General features: G+C 37.2%; 1 pseudogene; it reads right to left on the bottom strand.

The window, feature by feature from the left end:
* Window positions 1-3192: 3192 nt before the first annotated feature.
* Window positions 3193-4151, bottom strand: LOC105529067 (annotated as a pseudogene).
* Between the last annotated feature and the right edge of the window lie 1489 nt (window positions 4152-5640).

The following is a 5640-nucleotide window of genomic DNA, read 5'->3' as shown; positions in this document are numbered from 1 at the left end:
GCATTTTAATCAAATGAGTTAAATGAAATAAGAAACATTTAATTTAGTAGGCTATCTTGTTAAATAATGAGTTTGTGTAGAAAACATAATCAAACAGAACTAAAAATCATGTCTAGTAAATGACACAAATGATTTCTCAAATGTTTAAGTTTGACTTTAAGTTCAAAGTCTAGTTGGTGGGGATTAACGATCTATATACTCTTTATACTAATTTTAGAACTTTAAATTCCAGAAAGACAAACTAATTTCTTCATTAGTTTACTTTTGACAACAGAATTCTAAACACACAGAATTAATGCAGTGGCCTCAGCACCCTCCCAGTTAACATTTAAGTTAGATTACAAGAACAATAAAACATTTCAGGCCGGGCGCAGTGGTTCACGCCTGTAATCCCAGTACTTTGGGAGGCCGTGGCGGGCGGATCACGAGGTCAGGAGATCGAGACCATCCCCCGTCTCTACTAAAAATACAAAAAATTAGCCGGGAGCGGTGGCGGGCGCCTGTAGTCCCAGCTACTACGGAGGCTGAGGCAGGAGAATGGCGTGAACCCGGGAGGCGGAGCTTGCAGTGAGCCGAGACTGTGCCACTGCACTCTTCTGGGTGAAAGAAGGAGACTCATCTCAAAAAAAAAAAAAAAAAAAAAAGTTTCAGAAGACATACACTGCCTATGCACTTCATAGGCCTGCCCAAGTTGTCCCCAACTCTTTTGCAAGACACAAAGACAATTCACCTGATTCTAAGTCTATTTGGCAGAAATATAAAAATCATACAAATATTAGCATATTTTCAACACATTATGGAAATACATTTGGAGAGATGGAGTACTCGATATATATTATGTTGGCCACTTTAAACCGAAGGCATCATTATTTATTCAATTTTCAGACATTGTCATGGTATCTTATACCTTCATATAAGGTAGGTCCAAGGCCAGAGACTTTAGTATCATTCCAAAGAATATATATATACACACACACACACACACACATTTCTTTTAAAATAATATTTAAGAGTTTTACTACAGAAAGTCTGGCTTCAGCATGGAAGCATTTTTCCTTTACAAGATTATACACCTGCATGAAAGTAGGTGATTTCCTTTACATTTAATTTTTTTCACAGTAGCAAAATAGACTTCTTATACATTGCATTTAAATTGACAAATTTAAGATATAAAGTTCCATGTAACTTTCTGTATTGTGAACTGCTCTCTTTAAACATACTCCAAATACATTTTTGATTATTTAATACAGTACAACTTGGTCAACTTAATTAGAAGTGTTATGATGAATAAGCTGCTAAACCAAATGTATCTTAAAACAGTAAGTAGAGTTTACTATTATGATTAAAAGGGAATTTTAATGTATCCTTAAAATATACATCAATTTTCTTGCTATCACTTGTTTCTATAATGCGTTTCTTTCTAAAGCTAAAACCACATGCATAAAAAATAAATATCTTCAAACTCATTCAACAGTTTGCTACTTTATGTGGTATGTAAATAAAGTCTTTTATTTAATTTCTTACACATTATCTTAAGGATGATTTTATTTTTCTTGAAGGAATTCATCTTTCAAGGTCAAAATTAGTACACGTTTACACATGAGAACATTTTCTTAATGTTATTACTACCTGCAAATACATTCTTCTATTAATGGACTTTCAGTTTTCATCAGAAAGATAGCACATGCCTTTTTAAAGTCCTATGAATAAAATTTATATGGGGAGGAGAACGCAAGTATGGTGAATACTCTCACTTCCAACAAAGTCTCAAGAAATCCTCCTGCTTCAAAACATAAACACAATCTCACAGGATTTTTGTTTGATCATAATGTGGGCAAGAAAACTGTATTTCTATTCTTTTTGATAGTAACAGTTTTACTGAATTTGTTTTCACTTTCCATCAAAAAACACATAGCATATGTTGTAACATGGATTCTCAAACCTGTTTAGATCCAGTATGCTCATTAGAATAATATAGCATTCTGATTTTAAAAACAACTGATTGCTTATAGAAAAATGATATGCATCAGACATTTAATCAGAAAAGAAAAATGAGAACATGTCTTTCATGTTTGATATCATTTAACTTACAGGATGACATGAAAATAGGTGGGTTATATTTTTAACAAAATTACAAAATTAAAACCCACTTCAACTAATGAAAAAAATCAAACACTGAAGAATCAAATATCTACCAACTTAACTAGTATTACTGTCCAAATAAATGTCTTCCATTGCACTGAACATTAGAATTAGAAATTCACTATATGTTAAGGCATGTTTTAATTATGCTCCAGAATTGCAGTTACACTGGTCAGTGTTCCTGTTTCCCTACTCTTGCCTTCATCCCACCCCTTTCTTCCAGAGCTCAAAATATGAAGTCATGTTTTGGTTAGCTATTGTAGATTAGAGCTGGCATAACACAGTGTGTTCACTAGGTTTTATGAGCATAAACATTAAAATGTTACATAAAATGTACCATAATTTACTTTACACTCCAATCTAAGATGGTTTAATGTCTTGACAAAAGGTGAAATGACTTAAGTATATTTTACCTTTTGTGCATTTAGACCACCATATGCATAGATGTTCTAACGCTGAATTCTTGGTCTTCAGTATCTCATAGTGCTGGATGCTTGAAACTATGACAGAAACTTGTAACCCAGTCTAATCACAAAGTATCAGATGTTTCTTGCCTTTTGTGATCTTGCAATAAAAATGTGCCAGGTGAGGATCACAAGGATAGTATTAAAATCATAAGGTATATCCTGCAACTTGTTCAGATGTTTTCTGGCTGCAGGGAGGCCAGACGTTTATTTATTCAATATGTACTTCTTAGTTCCCATGCAGTAGTTCTCTATATATTCTGCCCAGTGTAACTGCTGTACATCAATATTGAAAGTCTTTTATCTTCAGGGTTTAGTTGATTCATTAACATATTGACATTTTCAGTATTCCAAATCCAAGAATTACTTGTGAAATACTCAAGGAACATCATAGCTTTGTGAAGATGAGTTATTGTTTTCATCATCCTTGGGCTTCTTCCAGTCATCGTGAGGTAGATATCGTAGAGGAATGCTGGGGCCTTATGACTTACAGCAATCCAGTAATGATATAAAAGGTGACTGGAAGTTAGATGTACATTGGGCCGTTTGAAGGCCAGCTCCAGAGGATTCCTCTTGAAAGTGGAAATTACATGGTATTCAGCTTCACCCAGTGGAAAGGATTAGTGCTATCTGTTGTACAATTATATGCCATGAGGTTTCTTGATCTATTAACCCCGGAATACCAGGCTGCCACAAGACTCTTGTTCACAACTGCATCTAAGGAACAAGATCTGCAAGCGCATTATTGGAGACATGCATAGTTCAAAGAATTCCTTTCCCTGCCACAATAAAGAGACCACTTGGTCCATTAAAGTTATCAATCCATCCTGGAAAATGTTCTTTCCAACTGGCACCAACAATAGATGGCCTTACAATCTCCACGTTTAGCTTTGTTCCTTCTTGTTGTACAACATATTCTGCCAATGATTTTGTGTATATGTATGTGTTAGGTCTGTCTCCTATCAACTTTGTCGTGATATCATTTACTAGGCCACAATCCATCCACTCTAAAGAATCAATCAGCTTCTTGAGATCCACAGGTGGTGGATAGACTACTTCATCAATATGCTTTTGATTACAGTAGGCATATGCTGTTGATACATGCATGAACACTTCCAGATTCTTTATTTGTTGTGCAAATGAAACTGTCCCATTGCAATCACATTGAACTGAACAGCATCTCTTAAATTCTTATTAAACCTTACTGTAGCTGCACAGTGGAATATAATATTGGTAGAATCTGTGATCACCTCTTTATCTTCTTCACTGAGAGCCAGTTTAGGTTGGGTGAGTTCACTGTTGATTGCTGTAATTTTAACTCTAAAATCTCGATTTTCATTTCTCAATCTGTCAAACAGATTGCCACTGAGGACTTCTTCCACTCGCTCTTGTGGTGTCTGTCCAGATTTCTGCCTCACCAAAACATACTGAATTCACCTTAGGATAAGATATCAGCAACTTTTCCAGAAGCACTTTCCCTAGAAAACTAGTAGCTCCTATGAGGCGGACATTCTTGCCTTCACAGTATTCTGGCATTGAAACCATTTTGATCTTTCTGTATAAATTTCGGCTCACAGGCTTAGTATCCAGATCTGATTGAGAAGAGCATCCAGCATGGGTACTCTTTCAGGAAACCTTCCCTGATTCACTCCATGCCACTCAGATTACTTCTCTGCTCTGAGTCACCACAGCACTTAAGTATTCTGTTAACCTTCGCCACCTCTATGCTGCCTCCCAACCCAGGTGGTGCCCCTAGGCTCCATGACTGCAAACCAGACCTCACCGTGCATCCCCCTTATGGGGGGCAGTGGTGGGGCTCTGATTAATATCTTAATGAGCTTCCGTGAAATGCTAGGGAGAAATATCTTCTTATTTTCACATTTGATTTTAATTTATTGACATAAATTCTCCTATTATTGTTGCAGTTGTTTCAATCCTATTGTTAAAGTGTGAGTGAGAGTCTTATAGCTCTTTTACTTCCCCATGTCATTTTCCCTTGGAGGTGAGCTTTGGATTCTTTTCCCACAACCAAGAAAATTAAGGTGCATGGACAACAGAGAGTGAGTAAGGCAAAGTCAGATTTACTAAGTGACAGAAAAGCTCTCAGCAAAGAGAGTGGCCCCAAAAAAGGGTTGCCAGCTATGAAGCTGAGTCTGGGGTTTTTATGGACTTGGAAGGGAAAGAGTGTGCTGACTGGTCTGCAGACCATCTTGGAGAAAGCACCACTCAGAAAGAGGTATGATTGTGTAAAGAACCAATTGGAGGCAGAGGTGAAAGCTTGGCCTGGGACCTTGGCTGGGGAACAGTCAGGGGCTGAAGTGATGATTAACTCTATGTAAATGAAGACTTGCCCCATGGCCAATTCTACAAGTGTAGGAATATGTAAAATAGGTGAAAAGAGATTAAGACATGCCAAGGAGAGAGAAATGTGTCCACAAAAGAAGTGGAATTAGTTCATGTGGGTTTACAAAGTAGGTGTTTCCATTCAAGGATGCAAGCTCTTTCTTATTTGGGCCTGCAGTTTGATTTTTAGGATGTTCTTTGTTTAAAGGAGTTTTACCAAGGACCCACTCTAACTGCCTACGTGACCAGTTTCTTCCTCCTCTCGCATTGTCCCTTCAGGAATGGAGATCCTAACTGCTGTTATGGAAGTGAGGCAATGATCCTTCTGGCTGTTTCCTGCTAGAGTAGGGGACTGTGTGGGGAATGGCAGCTAGAGTTCCTACCAGGCCCAGTCTAAGCATCCTCAGAAGAAAAGTGAATTCATACATGGTTACATTTGCATCACCATTTAGAGCTTGATAGCCTCTAGGTGAGAAGAAATAATCTGGGTTATAGCATTGGCATGAAAGGCCCAAACATTAACACAAGACAAACAAGGAAAAGAGGTCTTAACAAAGGAGCTAAGCAGGTCCAAATATAAGACTGGAATAGTTAAGAAGAGATTGTAGCCAACTGGATCCAGAGACAGCCTTTTCTCTCAATCTGCTAATAATTCTAATTTTGTCCTTAAGCAGCTGTAAGTTTACTTCTA

This window comes from Mandrillus leucophaeus, unplaced genomic scaffold (genome assembly GCF_000951045.1).
Source record: "Mandrillus leucophaeus isolate KB7577 unplaced genomic scaffold, Mleu.le_1.0 Scaffold746, whole genome shotgun sequence".
In the NCBI taxonomy this organism is placed as follows: Eukaryota; Metazoa; Chordata; class Mammalia; order Primates; family Cercopithecidae; genus Mandrillus; species Mandrillus leucophaeus.
Note: the sequence above shows the minus strand (reverse complement) of the source record. Positions and strands in the feature narration are given on the sequence as shown.